The sequence below is a fragment of the Trachemys scripta genome, chromosome 8, assembly GCF_013100865.1.
Source record: "Trachemys scripta elegans isolate TJP31775 chromosome 8, CAS_Tse_1.0, whole genome shotgun sequence".
In the NCBI taxonomy this organism is placed as follows: domain Eukaryota; kingdom Metazoa; phylum Chordata; order Testudines; family Emydidae; genus Trachemys; species Trachemys scripta.
This window is the reverse complement of record NC_048305.1, coordinates 89,306,272-89,324,391: the sequence shown is the minus strand read 5'-3', so window position 1 is coordinate 89,324,391 and position 18,120 is coordinate 89,306,272. Positions and strand designations below refer to the sequence as shown.

Here is an 18,120-nt window from a genome sequence, read left to right as displayed (position 1 = left end):
GGGGTTCTGGTTGTTCTAGACCAGGTTTGCTATTTTAAAAAATGGGCCTCAGCCAAAATTTTCAAACTTGAGCGGCTAAAGTTAGGCACTAAAGTCCACGGTTAGGCACCTAAAATAAATGGCCTGATTTTCAAAGCGATTGAGCACCCAACAAAACTGGTCAGCCTATAAAACCTGTGCTATGTACAGGTATTTAAATGTCTCTATAACTGAAATTTCACAATCCAGTATGACTGTTTTCAGGTTCCTGAGGGAATTACCCATTGAAGGAACTTGTAAGAATTCCTGACATTGCCACCCTACTGAATTGCCTGGTTCCCGGCACTGAAATTTGCCTAAAGGACTATGTTTAGACTCCTTGAACTTTCGAAGCCCAAAACACATCTTTATGGATAAGCTTCCATACAGGCAGCCTGTGGTGATCCAGTGAGGCTCTTCCTGAAGTGATAGTCCTTCTGCAGATCCTCCCTTAAGGGTCCTAAACTCTGAATGAGTTTATTTGTTTAACACCAACACTGGACTCAATGCTGTGCAATACACAAAAACCGAGTTAATCCTTGCCAGATGAGGTCATAGGCCCTGAGTTTGCAGGCCCCAAGACTGAAAAAACATATGCATGTACCTAACTTTATGCACAAGTACTCCCAGGGAAGTTGGTGGTACTACTAATATGCACAAAGTTAAGCATGTTCAGGTTTGCAGGATCATGCCTTAAAAGAGACCTACTAAATAAAAACATGCACCAGGAACTCCAATGATGGGAATAAAAAGGGTTTTATTTGTTTATGGTCTATTTAAAATTTCAAAGTCACTGAGGATTTAAACACAATAGTGTGAGGTCAAGTTGATGACCTAATTGAAAAGGACTTATCTAAAGGATTTCTGCAAAAATAAAATGTCACTAAATATAATGCATATTGCAAAGCTAGTAAATACTTACAGCACAAAGGAGAGTAAAAGTGTGATACATTATCTTCTATGATACACAGTATTTTGTGCATTTGTGAATGGCATTTTGATGCATTAAAATGATTGCTCTTTTTTCTGTTTCACTTAAACATTGACAAGAATTAAAATACTACAAGAGTTCAAGTTATTTTGCTCTGTGTAAAGTCTCAGGCAGTCATGAAGGTTATGGAAAATGTGATTTTTCCTGATCTGATATAATCACTCCCGCCTTTTCCATGGTATTGCTTTGATTTTTTGTTTGTTTAACATCAGCTACCTTAAGGAGAAGAGGAACACTGCTGACAAGTGTAACCCACTGCCGTACTGAGTGCAATCTGCAGAGGACACAAGTCAATTTACAGATGCAGTTAGAGAGCCTTAGCTTTTTGGCTCAAACTATAGCAGTTCATGCTTTTAGTTCTGGAGGTCTTCAGTTTGCTCCCTGGTGTGTCGGCCAAGATGCCAGCCGTCCCTAGGGTAGGGATGCAAGCTCTGTAATACCAATCAAATGATTAGCTCTCCCCTTCTCCGTGCTCCAGGGCTGGAGATCCACAGGGCAAGCATCCTACTGCTAGCTACCTGAGCCAGTCTCATCATCACTGCTTTGGATGGCTGGGGTTCTGGAGGGCAGGCTCCTCACTGCTGTCTGCTTCCTTAACAAAATAGTCTAGCTACCCAGGCACTGCAATATAAGAGGTTTCATAATCTAATGTATAGGAACAAAGAGAGGTGGGGTAATTAGGCCCAGAATAGGCACAACGACACTTAGCAGCACAAGTGAGGGGAAGAAAAGTAATTGCCATAGTTGAAGCAGCACCAGGACCTAACAAAGACAGCAGAGCTAAGGGGATGGCACCTGCCTATGCTATCAAAACCCACTGCTCACCCCCAGCTCTACACCAGGGTGGAGCAGCAGCCCCACTATCAGCTCCCCGCTCCCTTAAGTTCCCTGTGCAGCAGATGCCCAGAAGGCTTATCAATTGCCCGGCAGTTCAGCGGCCCTCCCGCCACTGCCGTGTGCTGCTCCTGCCCTCTGCCTTGGAGCTGCTCCCGGGAGCCTCTTGCTTGCTGTGCGGGGGGAGGGGGAAGAGGGATGCTAATGTCAGAATGTCCCCCTCCTTCCTGCTGCTGCCCCCCACTACTTTACCCCTGTGACGTTGCACTCTATATGATTTTATAAATATATGCTAATGAGTGAATATAATGTAACTGGAATATGCTTCATGCAAAAGGTCTCTTGTAAGGTATCCTTACAAAGCTTATAATCTACTGAGTGTGGTCATCCTATTTGTATAAATGTATCACTCTTGTATCTGAAACTAGAAATATGAAATATAACTCTGAGGGCCTATTGTAATTATGCAAAGTGTGGGCCATTAATGGTGGTTTGGAATCTTGATGGCTCCCATCAACCAGGACAATTGACTGTGGATGGCTCTGTTTGCAGGCAAGCCTTCCTGTGAGTCAGGCTGGAAGGAATGAAGGCTTGAAGTCTTAGGCCGTGGCTACACTCAAAACTTCAGAGCGCTGCCACGGGAGCGCTCCCACGACAGCGCTTTGAAGTGCAGGTACTCCACCTTCACGAGGGGATTAATTTACAGCGCTGGGCATGCTCCCAGCGCTGGAGCACTGTTTACACTGGCGCTTTACAGCGCTGTAACTTGTTGTGCTCATGGGGGTGTTTTTTCACACCCCTGAGCAAGAAAGTTGCAGCGCAGAAAAGCACCAGTGTAGCCGAGCCCATACAGTGACATGTGATCATGTCACCTGAACTGGAATCCGTCTTTAAACTGGTGTCTTTCCATTGAGAAGGAGGGGGTGGGAACCCAGAGAGGGACAAAGGATTCCCGCCTTATGCAAAAGATATATAAATGGGTGGGACAGAACAAAGGGGAAGCCATCATGAGGAATCCCCTAGCTACCACCTGAGCTGGAACAAGAGCTGTACCCAGGGAAAGAAATGTGCCCAGGCCTGGAAGGTGTCCAGTCTGAGGAACTTACTGAAACATCTCTAAGGGTGAGATTATCTGTATTCAGTTTGATTAGACATTGATTTGCATGTTTTATTTTATTTTGCTTGGTGACTTACTTTGTTCTGTCTGTTACTACTTGGAACCACTTATAGCCTACTTTCTGTATTTAATAAAATCACTCTTTACTTATTAATTAACTCGGAGTATGTGTTAATACCTGGGTGGGCAAACAGCTGTGCATATCTCTTAATCAGTGTTATAGAGGGTGAACAATTTAGAGTTTACCCTGTATAAACTTTATACAGTGTAAAACGAAGTTATTTAGGGTTTTGACCCCATTGGGAGTTGAGCATCTGAGTGTTAAAGGCAGGAACACTTCTGTAAGCTGCTTTCAGGTAAGCCTACAGCTGTTAGGGGACATGATTCAGACCTGGGTCTGGGTTTGCAGCAGGCTAGCAAGTTTAGCTAAAACCAGGCAAGGCACTGAAGTCCTAAGCTGACGGGGCAGGAAAGCAGGAGCAGTAGTAGTCCTGGCACATCAGGTGGCAGCTCCCAAGTGGGGGTTCTGTGATCTAACCCGTCACAACCCCATCTCCACAGAGCTGGGGGACATAACAGGGCTCAGGATGGAAGGAGCTTGCTGGCAACAGCTGCTGTCTCAACTTGCTGATCTACTTAAAAAGGCAATGTACTTAGAGTGGTGTCAGCATACTTAAAGGGGCAATGCGCGTCTCTCTCACACACAGGGTGTCTGTGTCTGTCTTTCTCTGCCATGCTGTCTCCCCTCCCTCCAGTCGTGCTGCCTTGTAGAGTGTGAGGCTACATTAACAATGTGTTAACTCTTGAGAGCTCAGCCGAGTGCTAGTTCATCATTTAGCAGTAAGGCATTCCCTGGGAAATATCCCACCCTCTGACACTCTCACCTCAACCAAGCTTCACAATCATCATTGCTGTGTACAGTTTTCAACTGTTTGTTTAAAGCGTACTGTGCATTATATAATATAGTCTTATCTGGTGGAAAAAAAATTTCCCTGGAACCTAACCCCCCTTTTTACATTAATTCTTATGGGGAAATTGGATTCACTTAACATCATTTTGCTTAAAGTAGCATTTTTCAGGAACATAACTACAACGTTAAGCAAGGAGTTACTGTATCTGGTCAGGTCACCCTACTGGTCACAAAGTTTATCATACCCAGTTTAGTCAAAAATGTCAAAATTATCCATCTCAGCCTTATTAAAGACAGTCCAATGCCCTATGCATAGTCTTAGAATTGGAAAATTCTAAGATGACAACCCCAAATTCAGTATTTCCCCCTTCAACTGACTATCTGCTTCTTTCCTGTAGACTTAGCCAATTTAAAAACTCCTCCTTCAATTTAACAGTCGCTTCCCAGAATCTCGAAGTGGGCCATCAGACCCCTCCTCCCCTCACACAATTCAAGAGGGGTCAAGTACTGTGGAGACCGTCAACTAGTTCATCTACCTAGGCTGCAAGCATAGTTCAAATAGTCACAGCAAACAGGACGTTCTTTGACAAATAAGTCTCACTGCCTCCTGCATCTCTCACTTACGGACGCAGTGACAAACATAGTAAACAAGTCCAGCATCAATTTCAGCAGGTGATGTCCACATGTGCTCTGTCATCCCAACGGTCTGGATCATCCACAAGTAAGAAAATTGACACAGCCATTGCAGCCATAGAATTAGGAAAAGCAGTAGGAAAAGATAGTATATATCCGGAGTTCCACACATGGAAATGGATGATGCAGCTTTTTACCAACATCCTGGAGACTGGTGAAATTCCTCACATGTGGAGAGAAGCCAAGGTCATTGCAATCCTAAAGCCTGGAAAACCTGCAGATCACTCTTCTAGTTAATAGGCCAATCTCCTTCTTGACCACCACATGGAGTGTATAATTCTGAAATGAATTGGGCCCCTCTGGATGCCAGCCTACCCAAGTAGCAAGCTAGTTTTTGACTGCACAGACGTAGCTGCAAACAAGTCCTGTGCTATGCTTATAAAAAGCATACCAGATTTTTTTTTGTTTTTGTTTTTAAGTGAAAAAGGCAGTATGCTGCATTTATTGAAGACACAACAATTAGCATATGTATTTACCAAAAGGCTCCGTTCATGCTCCGACACTCTTCAATGTATACACGAGCAATTTACCTGAAATGATAGCTTAGAAGTTTGAGTATGCTGATGATTTGGCACTTGCAACTTAGGCCCATAGCTTTAAAGAGCTTGAAGTGACCTTAACATTTGACGATAAGATAATGGAGTACTTCCAAAGGTGGAAGATGAGATCAAATCCAAGCAAATCAGTAGTTTCTATTTCCCCACTTGACAATACAATCACACAAAACACTAACTGTTGAGTTTTGTTGTGAAACTGTTATGACCCAAAACTAACATATCTCCGTGTCATTCTTGACTGCTCACTGACCTTTCATGACCACCTCAAGAAAGTAGACTCTAAAGGTAAGACTTGCATCAATATTATTTAGAAGTTAGTGGGAACAAGCTGGGAATCAACTGCCTCAGTGCTATGAACATTGGTCTCGGCAGAGTTGCAGAGTACTGTGCACAAGTGTAGACAAGAAGTTGCCATACCCAACTTGTGAATGAGCAGCTGAATCAGACCATGCAAAATCATCATGGGAACTTTAAAATCAACACCTCTACTGTGACTTTCTGTATTAGCAAACATTGAACATCCAGCTATCTGCTGAGATATAGCCACAGCATGAGAACTTAAATGTGCCAAAGACTACCCAGAACTTCCGATCCGACTGGTTATGGATAACATGCCCCCAAAACACCTGAAATCATGAAAACCACTATGCACCACACATGACCACCTCATGTCTCTAGATCTGGCCAGGGAATGGCAAAGTGTCTGGAACCTCATCAACCATTTCAAACAAACACATTGCTACTTACCCAGCAAAGCCACCCTCCCGGTTTTGACATGCCTCACAGACTTTGGACCACACTGAACTGCATCTGAACAAACATGGAAGATGAGGCTACTTGATACACAAGTGGAAAATCCCCTTTGTGTGACTGCGGTGAGAACATCCAAAGCATCAAATACATCATAATGCAGTGACCCAAATATGAATTGAAAGGTGAATTGGATGAGATCCACAGTGCAACAGAGGAGGCCTTGATATGGCTTATGGACAAACAACTGCATCTATAGACTGTTGCTCTGCAGAGGTGAGAGAGATGGGTGCAAAAAATGTCTTTCCACTGAAACAAAGTCCAGGATCTATCAAACCTGTGTATTATCAGTATTGCAATATGGGTCAGAACCCTGGACCTTCCTGTCAAGCTATCTTGAGTAGCTCACAAGCATGAATGCCAATCTCAGGGCAGACTGTCAAGGAACAAGGTGCAAACCCCAAACTGGTTTTAAATTCTATAATTAGATTTCATCAACCCAGTAATAAGCGTGAACTCCTAAAGCACTATAATCCCTTAACATGGAGTCATAGACAATCCTCCTGGGCACTCTGGTCTATCTTGCCACCCAGGCAAGTCTGCTGTTGTGATAGATGGCCCCTTACAACAAAAATCACAATAATAGTCAGGTGACTCCTACTCCAAAAAAATATTCAGGTTACTCAAGGTCAATTGTACCTCAGATCTCAAACCAAAGACAACTCTTGTAGCCAATCCTATAATACTAATGATTTATTAAGAAAAAGTAGTAAGATAATTATTTATAAAGTTAAAGCAGGTAAACATATATACACAAATAAGATAAAGTCTTAAGTTCCAAAAGGTTATACTAGCTGGTATAATATGCAAGCTCTGTATGTCCTTTAGGGCCAGCCAAGCCAAGCAGCTTGGGGATCCCTTGCTTATGCTTAAAAATTTTGCTGTCTCCAAATTACAAGCAGTATAGTCATCACAATTACTCCTAGACAGGGATCTTTATTCCCTCACCCAGCGTTCAAGCAGAGATGGGATGAGGGCTTGTACACACATACCCTCTTCATGGGTGTGGGGGAAGCAATCAACAAAGTCTTTTGTCTACTGATGTTCCACAATGGCTTGTCTGTTTGACCTTCTTTTGTTGGGGAGAAGATGACACCTCCGGGGCCGCCCAGAGGATTCAGGGGGCCTGGGACAAAGCAATTTCAGGGGCCCCTTCCATTAAAAAAAGTTGCAATACTATAGAATACTATATTCTCATGAGGGCCCCTGCAGGGCCTGGGGCAAATTGCCCCACTTGCCCCCCCCCTCCCCCGGGTGGCCCTGGACACCTCATGTGGTAAACTAGTATCTCACTTGACTGTGGGGGTTTACAGCCTGAGCAAACATTTTTACAATTGCGAACACTTAAATGTTATCTTACTTATATCTGCATCCCAGTTATAAGATAACTACATACAGCATCCTACAAGCATTTTATAAAGACTAACCACATTCTTATAACTCTAAAATCTATTTTAACAGTACTCACACACAGCTGAGCAGACTGGTTTCCAGCTATACATTTGTCAATATTCAGTGAGGCCTAGGGGCCTTGGCATGAGCTGACATCTGGTCTTCCAGTGTCACACTTCCTACAAGCACACTTGGAGCAGCTAGAGGCATTCCATATGTGCTGTCAGCACCAAATCCTGAGCATAAAGTAGTTGGAACTTGTGTGAAATGTCACAGTTTTGCAAATATCTGGCCTTCCTTCAAGCCCTCGTTATATCCAAAAGCAGCATTGCTTGCTCTTCAGCCACGTTGCCAGGATGGACAAAAATACCCCAGCATACCATGCTTTCACACTCTCCATCAACACGTGAAGTGGTGCATGCCCTGACATTTCCTGGCGCCACCCACGGGGCCACCCCAGAGATTCATGGATTCACAGGATTGACTCCTATCTGGCAACTTCACCACACGCCTGGTGTGACATCATCCACCGTAGTCGCTGTCACCAGTGTAACAGTCTTTAGTAGGCTATGGACGTTTGATAATGACTCCCCGCCCAGCTAACAGATCTCTTGCATCTTCTCAAAGAAACCTCTGTTATTTCAGAGTTGAACATCAGATTCAGGCTTGCTCAGCTGTCACATAGCTAGCCTCATTTCTAATATTGAATGCAGACAGAAAATCTTAAAACATAGTTTCTCTCGTACATAGGCTTCTACTTCTTTCACTTCCTTGTAAACTCAAGGGTTTTCACTGCCTTCCTAATATTAGAACAAGAGTGACACCTAGTGGATAGCAAATAAGTCAGATGTATCAGACTATCAACAAAACTGATACTTGGAATTTGTAGTCTTTTATTTTATATTTTTATTTTGAGTTACATTAAAGAGATTAGTGTAATAGAAAAACTGTGTGTTGAGAAGAAACCTTAAAGTTTTGTCCTCATTGAGAAATACAGGATATGATGCTAAAATAAAACATGGATTAAAAAACAAGATGCCTTACAATCACTTGGATTATGAGCTATTTGAGAGGGGATTGTCTGTTATATGAATGTACAGCTCCTAGCACAATGGAGCTTAAGGGTGAGATTCTGTGCTGTGCCAGAACACGCAGCCCTGGGGAAGGGAATAGTTAAGGTGGCCTTGAGCCACCTTTCTGCCCTCCTGATCCTGCATTGTTTTGGGGGACAGAGGTCCTAGAGAAAAAAGAACAGAAGTACTTGTGGCACCCTAGAGACTAACAAATTCTCTAAGGTGCCACAAGTACTCCTCTTCTTTTTGCGGATACAGACTAACCTGGCTGCTACTCTGAAACAGGTCCTAGAGAGTAATTTAAGACAGCCCTTAGGGACTAAGTTTCAGAAGCCTCCCTAGTTGTCTTAAGTGCTGTCTAGAATCTACTACACTGCATGTTGTGATCCCACCCTAACACAGAGCTTGCAGTGGAGTCTTCAGAAGGTAGCCTTCTGGCTGTCTTCTGCATTGCCTGTGCCAGGACTTCTACAGCCCCTTCATGTCACTCCAGCTGTTTTACCCCATATAACAGGGTGAGAGCAGGGCTGTCCTCACCCCTCCTCCCAGACTCTTGGTGCTACACCAATACAATGGATTATTAATAATAATGCCAATGGTTTACTAGTGGGGATTGAGTAGACCGATTTTTTTTGAATGCACGCTTTTCAACGTAAAGCTTTTATAGTCAAATAAAAAAAGCTCTACAAAATCCCTGCTGTTTTGCACCTTTTAAAGATTTTCCATTTTCTGTTTCATAGAAAAATTTTAAATGCACAAAATATTTTTCATATGTCCTATGATTATCCCAAAAGGATTTTGAGTCTAATATGTACTGTACAGTATAAGAGACTGTAAATTTCAGTATGCAATGTGAAATGGAAATAAATGCACTGAGATATGGTTTTATACAAAAGAGAGTTGAAATCAGTGGTTTAAGCATGGGACTGGAATACCCCTGTTTACGTCTTGCTTAGATTCTGATGTATATTAATACATTTCACAACCACTTCCATAATAAATAGTACAACAATACTTAACTCTTGTATCGCATTTTTCATTTGTGGACCTCAAAACACTTATGAAGGAAAAGTATCATGTTCCCCATGTTATAGATTGAAAAATCTGAGGCACACAGAGGTACAGTAACTTTTCCAAAGTCAATCAGTTCAGTGCATGTGCACAATGAGAGAGATCCCTTTTTATAAGGAAACAGATTTCAGATTCTTGCTTTCAAGAGATTATTCAGAGTGATTATTCATTTGAAAAAATTAAGCATCATTTTTACCTGTCTTTTAGTTTGGCGGTATTCCTGAATAGCATAAAAAACCCTACTCAGGTGTAAGGAAGTGAAGGAAAGAATAAGGTATTTACTTCCAATTTTCTCAACAAGATTCAGCATACTGGATACTCAGTTAAGGACTGGATTCTTCAAAGCCTTACTCCCAAGAGTAGCTCTTATGCAAGTAGTCTCACTGACTAATGGAGCTACTTCTGTGATTTAGGCTTTTTAAGGTCAAGCTGTCCTTTAGCACATCTGGGGGATGAATGGCATGTGCAATTCTGTCAAGCACAACTGTTTGGTGGAGGTGCAAATAGTGGAGAAAATTAGGTCTTTTTCCCCCTCCATTTTTACTGATCTCATTCCGAAAACTCAGACCATTACAGTAAATAAAAGTATCAAAGTGAAAGTTGACCCCTAGACCTGGTTACTTTGAAACCACTGTAAATTATCTCATTCAGGTAATATCAACAAAATGTCATTTATAAGAACAATTCGTACTCCTCAAATTGTAGTGAGATTTCTCTAAATCTTTCTCTAAGGAACATACCAATTAAACCTCCAGATGGTGCTGTCAGCCTAATCGACAATTGGAAAGTTTTCCGGTCTTCTAAAAGTACCTATAAACAACTTTAATTTATAAATAAGTCTCTCTCTCTCTCTATCAAAAATAGCTTACCTTACAACATGTAGGGCAGAGATGGTCCTGTGGAAAAAACACCAGAGTAGGAGTCAGGAGATCTGTGTTCGGTTTCCAGCTCCGCCACACTGTGGGTGTGTTACCTTGGGCAAATTCTTTAACCTGTAAAACAGGGATAACATCCACTTGAAAGGGCTGACGGGAAGCTATTTGTCAAGTATTCAAGGTCCTTGTTTGGAAGGCACTACATAAATGCAAAGTCCAGGTTTTATGAATTTATCAAAGCTTTTACTTTTGACCATTTTATTGGTGCTGTGACAAGGAAGAGAAACCCATATAGAAAGAAGTGTTGTATTTCAAGACTGTCAAACAAAATAAATTTATTTTAGCAGACAAATCAGGAAGTCATCTGCAACTGACTGACTGCCAGAAAACTGAATGAGCAAACCAGAAGCATAGGCACCAACTCCGTGGGTGCTCCGTGGCTGGAGCACCCACGGGGAAAAATTGGTGGACCAGCAGCCAAGCTCCCCGCCCTTCCTCCCTCCGCCTCCTCCCCTGAGCGCGCCACGTCCCTGCTTCTCCTCCCAGGCTTGCCGTAACAAGCTGTGGGAGGGAGGGGGGAGTAGCGGGAATGTGGCGCACTCGGGGGAAGTGAGGGGGATTTGGGGAAGGGGTCCAATAGGGGCAGGGAAGGGGCAGAGTTGGGGTGGGGACTTTGGGGAAGGGATTGGAATGGGGGTGGGGCAGAAGGGGGCAGGGCAGGTGTGGAGTGGGGGTGCGAGCACCCACCAGCGCCAGGAGAAGTTGGCGCCTATGACCAGAAGGAGCATCATTTGTCGGATTGGGAGAAGAACTCCATCCAAAGTAGCAGATGACGCTCAGAAATTACCATTAAGAACACTGGAACAGGGACGTTGTTTCCTGAAATTCACGCATCAGAGCAGCACACAGAAAAATGAAGTATGGTCCAGGTCACTACATTTTTATTCAAGCTGAACTGGTATTGATCAGATGTCTGACATGCCTGATTCTGCGCATGCTCTCTTACTCTCTCTCATCCGCCTCCCCAGAACAGCCATCACTGCTGGTTTTGGAGGTATGGTCCATAATGCGTAATGTATCTAGGTTTTTATATGGCCTTCATCACTGTATTATCTGAGTGCTTGATTTCACACGAGATAGTACCCTAATAAAAATAATACCTATAAAAACCGTTTGCCAACTTCTGCCTACCCACTTCCCCTTAGGAAAGCCAGACAAACTGACTCTTGTCCACCATGATCACACCCACCCTGTAATTATGTGAATTAACAACACACAGTTTCAGGGTTTTATAAATAAATGAGCAACCAAGTATCCCTGAAAACTGACAAAGTTCCTGTCGGTTTTACAGAAGACATTGTTTAGTCTTGATTTTTGTAAACCCCAGTAGACTGGATGGATAACTGAATTTTTGGAACTGACAGTGAGCTGGGAAGCATGTGCGCACCTCAGGGACCAGCCACAGATTTACCGAGTGATCATATCCCCACTCAATTAAATCTCACAATCCGCAACCCTATGAGCCAGCTCTTCCTCAGACATAGGCCCTTGCCTATTCTATGGAAATCTTCTTAAAGTTTCCCATCATTGCTGACATCTGTTCAGCTCCACTAGTGTTAGCATCACTGGAAGTCTTAGTATGATGGGATACCAGCTGCTGCTGATTCTTTTATTATTAATTATTATTAACAAACAAGTGTTGATTAGAGCTGCTCTGAGAAGAGTTATGACACTATGTTAAAGATGCCAGCAGCCCACCTATACCAAGTCTCCTAATATGCTAACACCAGTGAAGCTAAACAAGTGTTAATTAAAGTGGAAAGTTTTTAGAAAGTTTGCATAGCACCGACAAGGCTGTACAATCAGATGTGAGCAGAGTCTGAGACTCTGAGTGCTGCTGCAAGTGGCAAGTCTACAGGAAGCTTGGCTGTCATGCTACCATATGCAGGCAGTTACTGACCTAGACTTGGAAGTGCCATCCATATTTCTGTCCTCCTCCCCTGCACCACCTCTCCTGCACCTTGTAAGCACTGGACTGTTGCTGGGCATTAGGAATGATTGTGGCAGAGCAAAAGGGAGAAAAAGGATTGAGAGTGGATGTGTGAGAGGATATTTTGCAGGGGGAAGACATGAGGGAATAACTAAAGAAGGAAAATGAAAAAGGCTGAAGCAAGGGAAAAGACAGATGAGAAATGAACAGAAGAAAATGGAAAAATTAGAGAAGATAAAAGCATGGAAAATATGAGGAAAGAATGAACATCCAATACATTTAATTTGTTTAGTAGGTTTTCATAGATTCATAGATTCTAGGACTGGAAGGGACCTCGAGAGGTCATCGAGTCCAGTCCCCTGCCCTCATGGCAGGACCAAATACTGTCTAGACCATCCCTGATAGACATTTATCTAACCTACTCTTAAATATCTCCAGAGATGGAGATTCCACAACCTCCCTAGGCAATTTATTCCAGTGTTTAACCACCCTGACAGTTAGGAACTTTTTCCTAATGTCCAACCTAAATCTTCCTTGCTGCAGTTTAAGCCCATTGCTTCTTGTTCTATCCTTCGAGGCTAAGGTGAGCAAGTTTTCTCCCTCCTCCTTATGACACCCTTTTAGATACCTGAAAACTGCTGTCATGTCCCCTCTCAGTCTTCTCTTTTCCAAACTAAACAAACCCAGTTCTTTCAGCCTTCCTTCATAGGTCATGTTCTCCAGACCTTTAATCATTCTTGTTGCTCTTCTCTGGACCCTCTCCAATTTCTCCACATCTTTCTTGAAATGCGGTGCCCAGAACTGGGCACAATACTCCAGTTGAGGCCTAACCAGTGCAGAGTAGAGCGGAAGAATGACTTCTCGTGTCTTGCTCACAACACACCTGTTAATACATCCCGGAATCATGTTTGCTTTCTTTGCAACAGCATCACACTGATGACTCATAATAGGTTCTTCATAATAAAAAGAGATTCAGTCGCTACTATTGCCTCCCAACCAAGTAGGATATGCAAACTATTCCAGAGCAACAAGAATGTTCAAATTCAGAGCCAAATATAGATGCTGATTTTATTTTACTCCAGAGCAAAATTAAGGCAACTTGGTTTGAGAAATTGAATATCGTGCCTTTTTCTATTTTGCTATCAAAGACAGAAAAGGGTGTGTGCTGAAAACTTACCTAGACAAGCGGTCTTTCCACTTGTCCCAGCTTGTTCAGGTTTAATCAGCGTAGTAAATCTGTAACACAGTAAAATTAAAATATAGATATACCCATAGTATAAGAGAGCCAAAGATTAGAATCAAACACTGACATTTCTTATTACAAAGACTACAATATTTTGAAAGTTTCCTTATATACAGGCAAAATAAAAAACAAACACACAAAAATCAAACAACCACACGCTGTATTCACCTCCCAAAGCATAAACCTATGTGGCTATGGCCACAGCACAGGAAGTTTTCTCAAAGATGAGTGGAAAAAAATCAGGAAGTTCCCAAAGAACCCGCCAAGAGGAACAGTTTTACATCTCTCCTTCAGTCCAACTTCTACTGTTATGTCTACAAGAAACCAGAACAGATTTATCTAGCCAACAGATAATAGCTAAATAGAGGGCCAGTGAGCACACATGGTATCTACTTAACAAATAATCCTTCGTATGTTTTATCTATCTCCCAACTCTTCATACTTTCCTTGTCTTTTCCAACTGAGAGCCCTATGGGGCAGGAACAGCATCTTGTGTTTGGGAAGTGCCTAGCATATAGGAGACACTAAAGCAATCATAAAAAATAATACTACTTCTATAATTCTGAAAAATGATCTGAACCCAGGCCTCTTTGAAAAGTCAACTGGAGCTTGGTCTACTTTTAAAATTTATATCGGCATAGCTACATCAGTCAGGGTTGTGAAAAAAGTCACATCCCTGTCTGACAGCTATGCTCACAAAACACACAGTGTAGACACAGCTCTGTTGACAGAAGAGTGCTTCTGTCCAGGGGCGGCTCCAGGCACCAGCACAGCAAGTGCGTGCCTGGGCGGCAAGCCGCGGGGGGCGGCGTGCCAGTTGCCGTGAGGGCAGCAGTCAGGCTACCTTCGGCAGCATGCCTGCGGGAGGTCCGCCAGTCCCGCGGTTTCAGCAGCAGATACGCCGAAGGCACAGGACCGGCGGACCTCCCGTAGGCATGCCACCGAAAGCCGACTGACTGTCGTGCTTGGGGAGGCAAAATACATAGAGCCGCCCCTGCTTCTGTCAAGGTAGCTAACATCATTTGAGGCAGTGGTGTTCCTGCACTAGTAGAAATAGTCCTTCTTTGAGTGTACACTGCATCTATATTAGGGGATTAACCAACACAGCTATGCAAGCATAGGCTCTGTGTTGTACACGTAGCCTCAGTGTCTGAAACCCTGGTCCCCATTGAAGTCAATGGCCGAACTCCCATTCACTACAACAGGGTCAGGATTTCATCCCTGTTCCTGCTCCTATTTATTGACTATTGAACCTGATTGTAAAGAGAGTCTCAGCCCCTCCCAGCATCAGGCCTTTAGCAACAATCAAGCTACTCACTCCCCTACCACAATTATTGACATTTTACATATTCTGTCTCACTTTAAATATTATGATAAAAATGAGCGAAAAATTTAAGCTTTTAGCTAAAAGATTTTGATAAGGTTTAATGTGTAGAACAAAAAAATTATATTAATTTTTCATTTTGGGAGAGATTATTTTTAAATCAAAGAAAAATGCATAAGTGCACAATAAAAGTGTATGCTAGAACAGAGTAGAAACACTTCTAGCTAGAAGCCTAGAAATAATTTTTCTGCACTATCAGAGCAGAGCCAATAAACCTCAGTGCACAAGCAATGGAAGAGGGAAAGGTCAGTTTCAGGCATCCCAGGGAAGAGGGACAGGTTGGTTTCAGGCATCATCAGTGAGAAAACCATGATTTAAATAATTGGGAGGGAAACCTTTTTAGAGTGTTCTACATATTTTTTGTTTTCTCACATCATAACTAAGGATCATGGGTATAATTCTTCCCCCTTTGCTTTTGGTGTAATGTTTTTGGCAAGTTGCTGCACTCACTATCACTTTTTATTTTTATTTTTTTAAAGGAGTAGTAGTAGTTGTAGTAACCCTCTATCAACGTTTTAAGGAAATCATAATTTTTAGATGCATAAAAATTTGTCCTTTCTGAAACTCACTGCTCCCAAAGCTGAGTTCCTAGTGAAGGTGGAAGGTTTACTGGCTTTGTCTAACCTAGGATTTAAAAGTACATTGTTAGACGGTGTTAGCTATCACATTCTAGCTGCCTAGTGTAAACAAGGCACACTGCCTGTAACACATGCTAAACCGGTCAGGTTGAAGTGGGGAACCTATGTTTTAATGCCATTTTAACCCATATTAGGAGTATGCAATGCTTTGTCTATGCTAGAGACTTTCAAATATGTTCATTAAAAGGTGCTGGCTAACACCTTCTAACAATGTTCCCTTAAATCCTCATCTAGACCAGGGGGTCTCACAAGAAATTGTTTGGTGGCCTCAGAGTGCAGCCACCAACTCTTGCTGGTGGCCATTCTGACAATTTTTCTTAAAATACTTAATTAACTTTAAAGAAAAAAAACAAATAAATTTGCACATATACACATCCAAATCATAATTTATTTATGTAGGTTATTATTGCAGACTCAATAATAAAAATAATGTACAGTTGTCTCTATTCTTTACTGGATCTAAACAGAATAGAAACAAATGTGATTTGCACGTTCTTGTTTTGTTGTTGTTGCTTCTTATGCTTTTTTTTTTTTTTTTATAAACTTGCTAGCTAGCAAGTCTGTTTCTGTGAAAAATGATATCTGTATGTTTGTTAACATTGCTTTGCCTCCCTCCCCATCATTGCCTAGGAATCTTTGGCCACACAAAAAGCCCCTGGAGGCCACATGCAGCCATATTTGAGAAATGTTGGACTGTAGACAAAGCCTTAGGGTATGTCTATGCTGCAATAAAACACCTGCAGCTGGCCCTTATCAGCAAGCTCACGGGGCTGAGGGGCTATAGAACTGCAGTGTAGATGTCTGGGCTCCAGCCAAGCCTGGGTAGTGGGACCCTGTGAGGGGGGGAGGGTCCCAGAGCTCAAGCTCCAGCCCAAGTCCAGACATCTATACAGTAACTCCTCGCTTAACATTGTAGTGATGCTCCTGAAAAATGCGACTTTAAGCGACACGATGTTAAGCGATGCTCTGCGTTTCTAGCTCATGCAGCCACCTTAGTTCTCACTGTGATGTGGCATCAGATAGTTGATACAACAAATTTACATGGGTTGAAGGACACATTCTGACCACTACATTTATGTCCTTTTGATTGGTTAGAGGTTTTCCCCCCGTCGTCTTCAATATGTTTTCAGAAATGGTTAAAAGAAAAGGAAGAAAATGTGCCCTGTGCCACTCAGTTATGTAATTGATGACTGGTGCTTTTCACTCTGCCAAGAAGTCTTGCTGTACTTCCAAGAGAAACAATGGCTTGTTTAGGACCTCTCCCATGAACTGCTAGTGTCAATTCATAAAAAATGAAAGCTTATATTGTTTTTTAATTAAGTTCCTAGCACTTATGGCAAAGAACAAAACCTTCCAAATGTGAAGTGAGTGTGAACCAATGCAGTGCTTTTTTTTTTGCCAAATCTGCACATAAACTGCACCAGTGAGAAAGACCTCTGGGCAGGTTCTGTGCCTATTCAGAACTTAGAGCCAATCAGAACTGTCATTTCAGCAAAATAGGTTTTCGTTGAAACCAGAATGTTTTGTGCAGATGTATCAGTTTAATCTCCATAAATCAGTTTCCAAGAAATGTTTGTCAGGATTCAGGAAGGTCTTTAGGTCTGGGGCACGGGAAGGGTAGGGGAGAGGGGGAGGAGAGATGTGAACAACACCTTTATTCACTGTAAAAAAAAAAAATTACATTTAAATATATTCAAAATGTCATTAAATACGTTAAATATACATAAAGAAAGGAATAAATAGCAATAAACCCACCCCGAACAAACATTACAGATGGATCACTATGGCGTCACCAGAATCAAGTTTGCTCAAGACATTATTAATACATCAGGTGAATCAAAACATATCCAGGCTTCAAAGTGAGCTTATAAAAAGAAGTAAACCCACAGCCAGGCAACGATCAGCATGCAGAACAACTCCAGCACATCACACCCCTTTACCCTTGTCACTTTGTCCTTGGGAAAGTTCAGAATGACCAGTTTGGCCTGATACAGTAACACCAGCACACACACACACACAAACAGGCTGTGTATTGCACTCCCAGAATAAACTCAAGTTTGGAGGAAAACAGTTCCCAGCAACTGAAAAGCTACCGCAAAAACCCAAAGAGATTAATCAAATGGGAACAATTGAGGAAAAAAATGAAACACTGCATCCAAATAGGATAGAATAGGATCTTGTAATTGGGACAGAGAAGGGAAATAGGTCTCCAGTTCCGCACATCATAGAGGTCCCATTTCTTGGGCAGCAGGGTAATCACTGCCCCGTGACAACTGAGGGACAGCTCCTTCCTCTGGAAGCACTCCAGAAACCACTCAGAAAAATATCAGGACCAATAAGATCCTAAAATGTAGACAACAGCCCATCTATTCCTGAGGCTTTGCCTGTAGAGAGCTGCTGGACCACAATAGAGCTCCTGCAAGGACAGAAGGGCTCCAGACATTGTTGTTCCTCACTAGCGAGACAGGGCAACCCATGGTGCAGCTCCACCACTGCCAGCATGTCACAGGACTCAAGTGAGTAC

At 42.5% G+C, this 18,120-nt stretch overlaps 1 protein-coding gene across 4 annotated transcripts in view; it reads right to left on the bottom strand.

Annotated features, from left to right (window-relative positions):
* The window catches only part of GNG12 (G protein subunit gamma 12), a 62,233-nt gene that overhangs the window by 26,616 nt on the left and 17,497 nt on the right, over positions 1-18,120 (bottom strand). For 3 of the 4 annotated variants that reach the window (XM_034779178.1, XM_034779179.1, XM_034779176.1), the window contains 2 exons: positions 13,509-13,567; positions 10,336-10,458 (listed from right to left, as the gene is read on the bottom strand). The gene's annotated coding sequence lies outside the window, so the exon portion shown is untranslated. Of the gene's footprint in view, positions 1-10,335; positions 10,459-12,301; positions 12,488-13,508; positions 13,568-18,120 lie in introns of those variants that run through there. The other variant, XM_034779180.1, reaches the window with a different exon arrangement.